Here is a 14,133-nt window from a genome sequence, read left to right as displayed (position 1 = left end):
GCACAAGAAGCCGCAAAGCCTTCTTGTTTTCCAATCGGAGGCACTTATCAAAATCCCAAAGCCTCTGATGTGAGACTTCAGGTCACATCAATTGGACAGAATGACATAATCCAGGAGGGGAAATACGAAATGATGGCTTGAAACATGCTAGACTTCCCAAAGTAGAAAGATTCCCTCAGTTATCAGTTTGTATAACTGACTGAATCAAGCAGAAAAGCACAAAGCTTCAAGACATAAAATGTTATTACTCTGGAATGTTTATCCAACTGACTTGTTTTTAGGCTGCACTGGGTATGATGCCTCGGCCCACGGCAGGTTTTTAATAGGTAATAATTCCACTTCTGTCCATCACTTTACACTGGAGGGAGCTGCAACCCTATTTAACTTAAAAGTGGTATTAGTAAGGCCAGCAGGCAGTACAGGGATAGATTTGTTTACAGCCCTGAGTCTGCATCCTGCAGGCTTTCATCTTAAGAGGCAGTGATTTAGAGGCTCAGTGTTCTGCGGATTACACTGTGGTCTTGTCTGTCTGTCTGGGTTTTTCTTATATCTGGGGCTTAGATGATGGCAACTCACAATTCAGAGGAAAGGAAATTAACTTTGGCAGTAACACCAGCTGAAAAATATATTGTTTGTGTGCTGAGGTGAAGAGGGAATTTCAGACAATCAGGAAAAGCATAAAACATCATGTAGGGACCCCTTTTGTGTGTTGCTATGACTACAAGTATGTTACATAGAAGTCATGTATTGAAACAGCTTATTCTAGTGAGATTAAATATTTAACATCAAAGAAATGTATGTGGCATATTGAGTATGTTGACATTAGCTATAATTAGGACATTACGTAGCACAGCTAAAGCCACTCCACTTGTGAAGCTCAATGCTTTAGCAGCTCACCATTCACTAGATGGATAATCAATTTCCCCAGGGTCTCTTCTGGCACTCATTTTTCTCCCTATAGTATTAGAATCAATGGTGGGATTTGTTACCCCAGATTAAATGAATGAAGAGGGTAATCAGAGAGGCCGTTAAACTACTTTGTGGTCTTGTGATCAGTCTTGGATTACATTTAAAACCTGAACACATATATACACATACGTATAAGGACCCTGGAGACACATATGACTGCAGAACAGGAAACAGACATTGTACACAAAGTGGAGTTTTCAGTATTGATCAAAGCTCCCTTAACACCTGTCTGGGCTAGTCAACTTAGAAAACACAGTGTCTCCCTGGGGTATAGCTTCACATTGCTGGATCCCCTACGCCACGTAGAATTGATTTGAACATTTTATCGATCACCTTTGAGGCCCTTAACTTTCATCCTTCTGTCTGTTAGATCCTGCAGGAGCTAATAGGGCTTTCTGGTCCCTTGAGGACATTTCTGAGTCAGGGTCTGCTTTAACACTGTAACAATAACTGAACAATAAGTAAGAATTCTTTGTTGCTGAAAGTTAGATTAAATTAATGATGGTTCCACTCGTTGGATTATAGGCTGCATGAAATTATAGACAGGGGAAGTTAGCTTAGCACAAAGATGAAGCAGTGGGAAAAGTAGCCTGCATGGCTGTGTCCAGAGCTGACATAATATATGCCAACTAGTACCTCTAATAACACACTGAATATTATTTGTTTTACACACACAAACAGCCAGCTAAATTGTAGATTAACATGTTTTTTAGGGACATATAGCTTCGGACACAGAGTAAAGATATGATCTCTTTGCTGTTTCTTCATATTAAAGGACAAATATGAAAGTGATCTCAATCTTCTCATTAAACTCTCAACTGTGCAATTTCCCAACAATCTGCTTTGTTGCATGGTCCTTTGTCATGTTTTAAAAACCCCTTTGCCCTTTTCATTCCTTTCCTAATTGAAAAACTGTCTAGTATGCATTTTGTTCATTTGCTTAGTGATCTGTTTCTTTAATACACTGATTCTCAACCAAGTCCCCATGGCATACAGTCTCTTACCAGGTGGTAATTGCAGTTAATTACATTTACCTTGCATTGCAGGGTTCAATTAGATGGCTATAGCAAAAACCAGCAGGGCTGTGAAATGCCACAATGGAAAACCCACAGTGTGGAAAAGAAAGCTAAGAAAGAATCTCAAAAGCTTCTTGCTGCTAAAAGAATTGGGTCAGTCAATGAGTCCGAGCACTTTGGAAACAGCTTGAAGATTTCCAATCAATAGAATTAGCTTCTCATTAATTTGTGCTGTGCAGTCATTTGAGAGCATCGTGAGGTCATAACTGTCAGGGTTCATAAACTGAAGATAATTAGCATAACCTTGTGTGGTGTTTCATGGTATCTGCATATGAACTTCTATTAAATTGTCTGGTTAAGAAGCCCGCTGTGCACTCCCCACATCTCTCATATGTGACAAATGAGCAAGAGGCATCCTGTAGACATATTAAATGAGCTGTCTCTGTTTGTTCAGTGAGGTGAATAATATCTTGACGTATACCGTACCAACATGTTGTTATGTTTCACTCACAATCCAAGCTCAGGGTAAAAAAAGGGATTGTGAATGCCTTTGCTGATAGTGATTTATTGGAGAGAGAAAAAAACATCACTTAATTTAAAATAATAGGGTTGAATGTTGTACATGATATGAAAAATCTGCTTTAAGATCACTTTTTAAAAAGTTACTTCAACTACTTTCTGTGCTGAGGAAGGCCTCCAGATTTTCATTAGGCAAGGACTTATGGCTGCATTAATTAAAGAGGACATAATATACCCCTTCTCCACCTTTTCAAACAGTCCCCTGTGGTCTAAATGAAACGTCTGTTCTGTGCTTTGGTCAAAATATAACATGAATCAAGCACCAGAGGAGGTTTGTGACCCTGTATAAACCAGCTCTCTCAGAACGCTCCGTTTTGGTGTGTGTGTGTCTCTTTAAATTCAACGAGCCCCCCCTCACCCCATGGGGTGTGCAGACCTGTACCGACACAGGTTCAGTTTTGAGCTTCCATGGCAACTCGTCAGCGTGCCCCCTGGGAAAAACATGGCTGCCGGAGACAACACAGGAGGGGAGGGGATTTTATTTACCAGAATCCCACTGTGACATCACAAGAAGAGCACATTTGTAACAGAGCATTTTTCTCTGTGTTGTAAGACTTATGCAGACCACAAACAAAGGACTGGATGGGTTTATTTCACATTTTGTGGGTCAGTAGACACTCAGGTTACCCAGATATATGTTCAGAAACACTGTACAAGTGGATTTTTCAGAATATGTCCCGCTTAAATGATCAACTTTCACACATTTTTGCCTGATAAGGTTTCTGTGGAGAATGTATTAGCAAACTTTGTCCATTTTACACAATACAAACAAGAAAAGTAAATCATTAAATACAGAGCTTCCTATCCCAACCACGGCCGGCTGACTCCTCCCCTCGAGTATAAAAGTTGTTTAATTGAGGGACTAGAGAAAAGAAGAATAACATACTGTACTCACTACTTAACTGTGTTTCTAGATCACGCTCATTTCAGGTAAATTTACATGCAGTGTGAAGATACGAGCATAATAAAGATCACTAGCATTAGCATGCTAACACAGCAATGCACCGCAAGTTGTTTTGGTTTCATGCTGGTGCTCAAGGGCGACATCTGCTGGATCAAAAAGTCACATATAAAGCCTTTAAAAAAATAGACAAGCAATAGATATGTTTTAGAGAACAGTCAATAATGTTTAGGTCTTTAAATCATAACTCCAATGACTTCATAACTAACTAATGGGAGCAGGACTCCATCTTATTTTCTTTCATACTTTAGATAATTAATACAAGACAGAATAGTAAAATTAGCCTATTAAAATGAGGTCCAAGAGCCAGCTCTTATGCTGGGCTTTGCCAATGATCTGACTCACTCAACAGAGCCAGAATACCAATCACTGTAGCTTCCTGAAAGATACAGCATCTTTACCACCATCTGTTTCCATATCTCTCTCTCGATTTCTTTATTTCCTTTATTTCCAAACAAATCAGGCTTCTTCTCTGCGCTGGACATCTTATCCCTCCTCATTCCAGATGTTTTGGATCTGTATTTTCATTCTCTAGGAGATTCAGCCTCTTCTCTTGTCCCTCATTTTTCCTTGTGGGCATGTTGTCCTTGTATCCCTTTTCTCATCTGCATGAGTGGTGTGTCTTGAGGATCCCTTCAGGTACAATTAAAGAATGGAAAATCAGGATGTCAAATTGGTGAGAGATTGAGAACATATATGAAGAGTGAGACTGTCAGGTAACTTTCCAATGTCATCAAACTATTTATCTCTGAACTTCACAATGTCCTCTCCACCATGGAGACCTGGAAAGAGGATACACAAACACACAAGAACTGGCCTACATTACTTAAGAGAGTTTATTGTTTCACCCTTCTGGCAGAGAGGAAAGAAAAAGCTTGCATGCCATGCTATCAACAGGAGGGATCATAATAGAACAGACCATAGAGTAAATTTGCATTAATTTACTATGGGGTAACATTTCTTGACATCTGAACATGCTAACCTCCTTTTGCTAATGCCTCTGGTGCTTTGCAGTCAACTTCTACCACTGTGGTTAGTGTGCAGCCTCCCACGAACACCCACCTTGCCTCTTGTCACTTTCTCTCACTGTTGGTATCTCTCAGTTATTTCAAAACAAGTGCAGCATTAGGGATTAAAATATTTAACTTGATGCTCACGATGAATGATCTCTGTTTTTTGTATAATTGCTCCTCTGAGGCGTAAACAGAAAATAATTTTGCAAGATTATCCTGGGACTAGCATAACTCAGCATAATGAATAGTCAAGTAAACACTCATCTCCCTTGCTACAGTAGAAAAGGAAATGTAGCGTTATCAAGAAAAGATCTGTCACTGTCTCTTCTTAAAACATATTCAAACTCTTTAAATGTTCCAGTTATCAGAAAATGATCTTTGTACCAATGAGATCAGCCTGTTTGCCCTCATGTCATTTCATTAATGACCTTTTCATTGCTCTGTGGCCTCAATCCTAATCCTCTGACCACTGAGTCTGTGTTCTCATTTACAGGATATTGGTGGTAAAATGGTTGTATTACTTGTGTTGAACACCCAGCAGCATGTTATTAGAGGCAGTCACCAATTCCCCTCCAACAATACAGGATAAAGAAATGGATGTTGCATTGTTACTTGCAGCTGCTGTTTTCTCACAATGTGCTCTGCCAGTGATAAATTGCTTAATATTCCTGCATGCAAACCAGAGACTTATCTTCTACCTTCCAACATCCTGCATCTAAGTCTTAAAAATGAGCAAGAGAAGAACTAAACCAAACCACAGGTAGCACAAAAGAGATATTTTAAGCTGTACGACCATAGCAAATTCTACCATTAATAAAACATAGAGAACATGTTTAAATGTTTATGAGGAGAATTTTTAGCACTATTGTTTTTTTCAAGATACAACAAGTGAATGAGATGAGTATCCTAAGCAGATTGTTTGACATCTAACTGTTTCTGTTCAGAGATAAATTCAATTCACTGGCTGACTATTAACCATATCTAAAAAGTCACCATTTATATTCACTGCTGTATCCCAGGTTGTACGTCATATTGAAAATTGAAAGTGAAAAAGCAAGTGGCCATATCTCAAAGTAAGGGCCTTTGTCCACTAATGCCGTTTTTTTTTTGCACTGGCTTCACCCCATTCTCTTTACAAAACCAATGCAGTTCAGCTTTTTCAGCGCTCAGTGTCAAATACCTTTTACTGTTTTTGGTCACCTCTGCTACTGTTACCTTGCTGAATGGTGCTGCGCTCATGGTGGACTAATGTTGGGTCTTAATAATAGTCTAACAAAGGATAGTGTCTTGAGATTATGAATAAGCACGTTACAAATAAAGATTGATAGATAAATAGATTGATTAGTTAATAGGGGACGAAGCCCTTCCAACTGTGTTGTGTAAAACTAGGAAACTGTAAAGCAGTTTACACATATGCACTCCAGATAATATCTAGATAATCACAGGAGGGCTGCTGACGTAAAAAAACAACACGGAAGTAGCGGCTGAAGCAACAGAGTCCGCTACACAATGTTATAATGAGAATATTTGTCTTTCTATCAATGCTATGTGTAATCCAATGGAATGACAACATCCACAAAAGAGAGGAGAACAACATACTGACGAACAGAAAACAGAATGCAGACGTTTAATTGCGTGCACGGAGATTGTAGTGGTCGCGTGCAGACACTTCAGACAGTCACTATATAAACGTCATTCTCTTTCTATTGGCTCGAGGTGAAATCTCCGGAGTATATGCTGCCACGTTCAGACATAAATACTAATACGGATAAAATACTAGGGGTCTGGAGGAGAAACTCCGGGTAAAGTCTGTGAAAAATGCGTCTGTTTGCGTTCACACATAGCCTAAAGAACCTCTGGGTAGACTAATCTCCAGAGTTTTTCAGGAGATTTCTATATGTGTGAAAAGGGTTTAATATTAGCTGTAAGCTACTACCTAATCATAATGATAACAGTAAGTGGCTGAATGCTAACTTTAACTGTTGTTTGAAATAGTGTGATATCCAGTGTGTTGTTACATCTTAAAATATGAACACTGATCTTCAGTTTTCATGGTCCTTCATGTTCCTGACTAATCTGGAGGTGTTTTATTAATTGATATATACCAAAATGTCAAAATATTTCTTCATGAAGAAGCTGACCACATGGTTCGATCTAAATCTAAAAAAGAGTCTCCTGTATTACAGCAATTTCTAAATGTAAAATAACTTTTGACATATTATAAAGATAAAAATAAAAAAAAAGCCAAATCAAACCAGACATTTGGTCTGTATTTACTTTTGTGCATGACATCACATTCCTGAGCGTTTAGAGTGGCTCTACACAATGGGACCACTGGACAGAAGCAGAAGCCCTGCAGAGCACATCACCGAGAGGAGCTGCTGCTTGTTTACATTAAAGGCAAGCTGTCACACAACCTAACACTGAAAGCCTTATGCAACCCTCCTGTCGCTTACAAGACCAGCAGGAAGGGGGTCAGGAATCAGCTAGGGACACTCCTCTACATAAATGGAGGGCAGATGGACTTGTTGACAGGGGAAGTTTTATGTAACTTGCCAACTTTTAGCCTTGATGCATGTAGTCAGTGATGCATATTGACACTTTCCACAAGATGTAACCACGAGAGAAGGAATGTTCCTATGAGCTATAACAGATCTGTCCACATCACTGGTGTGCTCAAAGTGTTCCCTGTTAATACCAGCAGATAACCATGTATGGTGTGCACCATTATGACACTTCACATGAAACACCCAGCAGTGTCCCAGAGCTCATTTGGCCAAATAAAATCTTTGGCATGATGAAGTCAAGATGGCATTGTTGTATTTTTTTTTCTAGATTTGGAGGTGAAACCAAATGGTGTACCTTCTGTCACAGTTGTTTCTGCCTTTCTGCACAGCCCATACATGAGGACAGGTGATACTTACCATGTCAGGCAGATGCTGGAGTGGCTACCCTGAGGTACAGAAGTATCTAAGGGACAGTGGAAGAGAATCCTGTAGATCGACCTACAGCCGACTTTCCCTCAAGCTGTTTTACATCAGCTTTATTTATTCACTAAAGAAATACTACATTTTTTATTCCCTGCCTTTTTTCTTAAACTATGTTCAACAGTCATTGTCTCAGAATTGATGATTTTAATGTTGCTTATTACCCTCATAAAATGACAGGCATACATTCAGACTCATCCAGTGTTTGGAACCATGTATCACTTATATATCTTTTTAAAATATATTCTTCTATTTTTTCCAATAGTCCGTAATGGAAATCAGTACACACATTAATAACCACCTATTTGACAACTTAAAATGATGGCATATATCACAATAAATAAATATATACAAGATGTTTTTTTTAGCTTCTTAATTAGCTTCATGCCTTTTTTTTCTCTCCCAAATAATGAGTCTGCTGAGACCAGACGCAAACAGAAAGGAACTGTTTATTCAGAGGAAATGAGGATGACTGTAAGAGTGACTTCTATTTCAGAAGGTTTTACTTACTGTCATCCAGATTCGGCTGTGTATCCTCCTCAGTCTCAAAGTAAATTCAGTGTCCTCATCTGACCTTTCTAGTTAGATTAGAAAAAAACAAGTCAAATTGAAATGTCAGGTGTTCTGTGTTGAATCACTTGGGGGTATCACTACAGTGGAATTAAATATCCTGTTTACCAAACCCAAATGTCAAAATGCAAGTTGATTATATTTATAGCCTTCTCTCTGTCATTATTTTCAATCAGTCAAATAAAACGTCTTCTTCTTTTTGGCAGGGAGCCTGCAATTGTGAAAAGGTGATCAGAATAGTATTAAAAACAATAACTGATTTGTTACTATTTTTCCGGTAACTTGTACTCAAAGAAATAGTTTTCCTGCAAATTCCTGAAAACTGATTTCAGATCTGAAAACTAAACCAAAGGAGTGTCTTAACTTTGGCTGTTCCAGTATTGTTCAGTGCCTCAAATGAAATGTTTTTTTGGAGCATAGTAAATAAAAAGTTATTGTAATCACAGTAAATTTTACAACACAGAAGCTGAGAAGCAATACATCAAAGACATTAGGACATATTTGCGAGTCATAGCAGTCTGATGGATAATGGAGCAGTCACTAGACATTTTAGGTCATTCTTTATTTCTTCCTCAGCGTGGTTGTTATAGATGCCAGAACTGTGTCTGCTCCTCTTTGGTCTCTGGTTCTGTCTTTACTGTTTCTATTTTAGTCTCCTTCTCAGTCCAAAGTGTCAGGAGGCACAGGAGGGGAGTGGCCAACCAGCCTCTCACCGCAGGGAGGGAAAAGGAGTGTTCGCTTGTCTAGCCAGAACCCCATAGAGACACGAGCCCCACAGGTACATCCTAATGAAGACTGTGGAATCAATATATATGCCATCCTCCCCACAGCAGCACACACACATACACACACACACACACACACACACACACACACACACACACACACACACACACACACACACACACACACGTTCCTTGGTTCTTCTATGCTTGTGAGGACCTTCCTTCGACCTTATTAAGTCCTCAATCCAACTGTTGAAAGAAAATGACAACCTCTATTATAAACAGGTTTTTTATAGAACACTGTACCTAAAGTACTAAAATAAATATGAGTCCATATATTTTGATACATTAGTGTCTTTTCCCATATTTTTCCAGAATGTGTTTTTTAGTTGCTGTAAGAAGTGACCTACTGTCTTCATGTTTGGGCAATGTACTTCTTTGCTTTCTTGCAAAGTGTTAAAGAGAAGATCCATTCCACTCGTGTGACAGTTTGATGAGGCCAAATCCAGGATTTAAAGTGTTTGGATTTCTGCCTCTTTTTGGTGAGATAGATCTTTTGGCTTGGCTCAGTAAAAAAAGGCTTTTCTGGCTCCCAAAAGGATCTTTATTCAGCGCCATCTAGTCATTTGGCCAAATTTGCCTTTTTTTTTTCTTTTTTACCTGTGATTTTTCAACAAACACATATGTCACCTAAATGGTTGAGTGAGATGATATGCCTACATTTATATCACTGATACCAGTATTTAAAGTTTTTTTTTTATAATGCAAAACCACAAAAACACATTTATACTGAATTATAACTTGTACAAATTCTCACATGCTTGACAAAAAAAGACTTTGAAAGAAGTCTGCTCTCAGTCACATGGAGGATCCTTATGGTCACCTAAAGGAGCTGCCTCAAAGACCCCATACTGTAGGAGTGTCACTATGCCAAGGCTGACCGTTTTTCTGTTTTTTTTTTCTCTATTTTCCTCGTCTTTTCAAGTGTTTAATAACAGGTAGAGACAAAACCCTTTTGGCCATCAAGATTTAGCAGATTTGATGTGAAGTAAAATGCAGCTTCTAATTCTTCTTCTACTAGTATGGCAAGCCCTTTTAACATTTAAGTATTAGCGGTAATAGCAATTGTAGATATCAATAATTGCTTTTTGACATGTTAGAATTCCAAGCCGACATATCCACAATGTCATTTTCACTAGTAACAATTCTAATTAAAGATACCTACAATTAATTTTTCACTAGTGGAAATGGTCATTGTAGATATCTGTAACTTAATTACAACTAGTCAACTTGTGTCATTGACTTCTATTCAAATTGAATTACAAATACCTGTAATTCAATTTTTACATGTTGTAATTCAAAGTCGACATATCCATAATGACATTTTGACATGTCGCAATTCCAATTCATGATATCTACAACTCAATTCTCACTAGTAAAAATGTTAATTCTTGATATCAACAATTCTATTCTTACTAGTGACAAAGTCCATTTATGATATCTACAATTATTCTAACATTACAGATATCATAAATTAATTCTAGATATCTAAAATGCAATTCTTACTAGTCAAAATTACATTATTGATATCTTGACCTGGAATTATTACATGTAAGAATGTAATTACAGATATCTGGAATTGCATTTCAGATATCTGGAATGCAATTCCAGATATCTGTAATTACATTCTTACGTGTAACAATTATATTAGAGATATCTACAATTTTCTTTTTAACTAGTCAAAATGTAATTGTTGATATCAAAAATTTAATTTCCACATGTAAAAATGCCATTGTAGATATCTTCAATTATGTACAGACATATCCGAAATGAATATGGTAATTAGGTTACATATCCAAATTGAATATGGTAATTCGGACGACATATCACACACCACATATCCGAAATTAGTATGTTAATTTACAGCCTCTGATGCCTTCTCAGGATTGGTTCATTGGGCAACTCCACTCCTGTTACGCGCACGTACGCAGCGCGCTGAATCTGATGTACACAGTTGGGAGACGATGATTGAAAATGGAGCGAGACGGAAACACTGAGACCGCAGTTTCTGCATTTGACAGAATTTTTAATGTGGCGAATCGAGCCAGACAGGAGCTGTTGCAGAGTAACAATGACATCCTTGGTCCTACCAGATGCTTGTCCCATCGAATGTCAGGTAAACTATAACGGTCTTCCACTTCAAAACACATACAGCGCGAGCCAATAGCACTGCCATCTGCGATCGTCACTGCCAATGGCGGTGCATTTTCAAACCTCTTTAAGATTTGTTGAATATTCATGAACTATTTAAAAGTCGACCAATGGCTGTATGGTACACTACTAATATGATGGCCCGTCACGCCCACATATCCGAAACTGCAATTATTGATATCTGAAATGGGAAATTACATTTCCACTAGTAACAATCCCTATTCAACATGTGGAAATTAAATTGTAGATATCTGTAATAATTATTCTTACTAGTGAAAAAGTAATTACTGATATCTGTAATTCAATTAAAGATATCTGCAAATCAGTTTCTACATGTAGAAATATATTTGTAACGTGTAAAAATGGTTTTACAGATATCTTGAATTAACATTTCAACATGTCAAAATGTAATTTCCACTAGTGAAAACTAAATTGCTACTTGTCAGCCAGACTGTTTTAATGTTAAAAGGGCTTGCCATACTATTTCATTGCTCTGCACTGCTAATGTCGTACTTACATTCAGCCTTATAATTAACTGACCCTCCCTTTAAGATTTACAGTTGCATTAAAACACAACTCCTGCCTAACCTAATCTCCCTAATCATAACCCCAACATAAATCAAATGTTTCCCCATGATCCTAATTCTCCCAAAAACAATATGTCAAAACATGAAAACTTTCCTAATTACGAGGATTTCTTTTTTTCTCCCCTTGATGTCTTAATGAGGACATTTGGTCCTCACAAGGATAGATGTGTAAAGAAGAAAATCTGACACACATTTCACATCTTCATTATGCTACATGTGAGTCTGGGGTCCCCTGTGACTTAGTTACAGGGAAGTATATGTCACTGGTGATTTAAATAAGGGAAATATATGGGGCATGGGGATTGGATGAAAGCCGATCTTGAATTAAAGCCACACAGTGCAGATTGAGAGAAAAACATGAAAAAAGGGGTGAGGTTGAGGAGGAAATAAAATAGATCCCTCAGGCACTCGTCTCCTGTTTTTGCCACATGCTGAGCTCTCCTGCCTACTGGTAGAAGACGGATTCATTTGGAAGACTGGGTTCCCTATGCAGCAGCAAGGCAGCAAAAAACATGAATGGCACTTCCCATGAAAACTTTCAAAATAAAACATCAAACCCAAGTGCTCTGTCCAAAAATAATTGCAGGTTTGTATGGAAACTGACACTGAAATCATAGGAATCATTTAAACTAATTTGGTCACTGCAGCTGTTTTCCATAAACTCTTGATGTAAAAGCAGGTTAAGGTAGCAGGGTTGAAATAAAATCCTTCTTTTAAAATAAAAAAATCTGGGGTGCTGGTGGCGCAGTGGTTTGTGCATGTGTCTCCGAGCGGCCAGCCAAGGTTCAAGTCCAACCTGTGGCTCCTTTTCCCACATGTCATTCTCTCTCTCCCTGATTTCCGACTCTATCCACTGTCCTGTCTCTCCAATAAAGGCGCAAAAATCTTTAAAAAATCAGGGTTAAAGTTTGACCTGTTTTCAACATGGCACTTAAATCCAGATAAGCTTATCTTAAAGTCAACATTATCCACCTCTGTTCTAAAGTTGGATCTGTGTCGACAGAATAATGATTTGACTATTGATCAGTGCTGGTTGTCCATGAGAAGCCTTTCTATCAATGCTATGTGTAATCCAATGGAATGACAACATCCACAAAAGAGAGGAGAACAACATACTGATGAACAGAAAACAGAATGCAGACGTTTAATTACGTGCACGGAGATCGTAGAGGTCGCGTGCAGACACTTTAAACAGTCACTATATAAACGTCATTCTCTTTCTATTGGCTCGAGGTGAAATCTCCGGAGTATATGCTGCCACGTTCAGACATAAATACTAATACGGATAAAATACTAGGGGTCTGGAGGAGAAACTCCGGGTAAAGTCCGTGAAAAATGCATCTGTTTGCATTCACACATTAGCTATGGACCCCCAGCTGTTCTGTGAAGCAACTCTTCTGTTTTGGTCCCACATTGACCTTTAGTAACTGGACACAGGTGACAGTTAACTTTGTCCCACTTATACAGTTACCCTCATCAAAGAAGAAACATCAGACCTAGTATACACTAAGTCTATAAGCTCCATTATTTTCCACATTCCTCCCACTGAATACCCCTGTGATAGGACATATTTACCAGCCTGACACTTTGTGCTTTCCGGGTTGAACTTGCTACTCATCTCTTTGCTACAGTTTAACATTCTCCCTGTCATCAAACACTGACACTTCATCCACAGAGAGCCCTCTGCCCCGGGCCTGACAAGTTCAAAATCCTGGCAGACGGAAGTCCCGTAGCCTACTCAAGCTGGGCAACGGTGCCGGTAGCCGGGTAGCCAACTTAGCAAAGCTACCGCTCAACAAGACCTCAAGTGTCAGGCTGGGAAAGCGGGTGCAGACGGATGAGTTGGAGCTGGAGCTCATAGCCCCAGAGCTAGCACTAGCGCTCCAGGCATCCCGGGGCTAACAGCCACAGACCCACACTCGGCTCTCGTCCCCGATGTCAAAATCCAGGTCTGACTCGCTTTATCTCCGCGTTTCAGTAACATTGAAGTTATTCTGTGTCTTTCAACGATACAACTTCCCTATCTAAACATAACTTTCTGATCCTAGCTGTCTCTCTTACTCTCTCACGTAAATAAACTGAAATAAACAGATCCACAGCGCCCCTACAGGCCTGGAGCACTTCAGTTTAAGGAATAACTTACAGCGTTTCTGTGTTTGCAGTTGTTTTCTGGTTGTTTGTGTTTTGACTTAAGTTTCGTTTCTGTACTTGCAGCGTGTTTGATGCTTCTGCAGTTGTTTTGCCTATTTGCAGCGCGTTTCAGCCTTTGCATTTGTTGTGGTAGTTTGCATTTGCTTTTGAATGTGCAGCGTTTCTATATATGCTGCGCGTTTACATTCTAAATGTATGTCGTTTCATCAGTTGCTGAGCGTTTGACCCCTACCGGCCACCGTAAACGTATTGTGCTGGTGACATCATTTGGCACCAAGACATGCTTAGAAGGGAGCTGGCTGGTTGGACCACAGAATTGACGCACACATTGAACGGTCAGTCCACAGCTTCTTGTAAGTGTGGA

Source organism: Labrus mixtus, chromosome 18 (genome assembly GCF_963584025.1).
Source record: "Labrus mixtus chromosome 18, fLabMix1.1, whole genome shotgun sequence".
In the NCBI taxonomy this organism is placed as follows: Eukaryota; Metazoa; Chordata; class Actinopteri; order Labriformes; family Labridae; genus Labrus; species Labrus mixtus.
The sequence above is the reverse complement of the archived record's forward strand: the minus strand, read 5'-3'. Positions refer to the sequence as shown.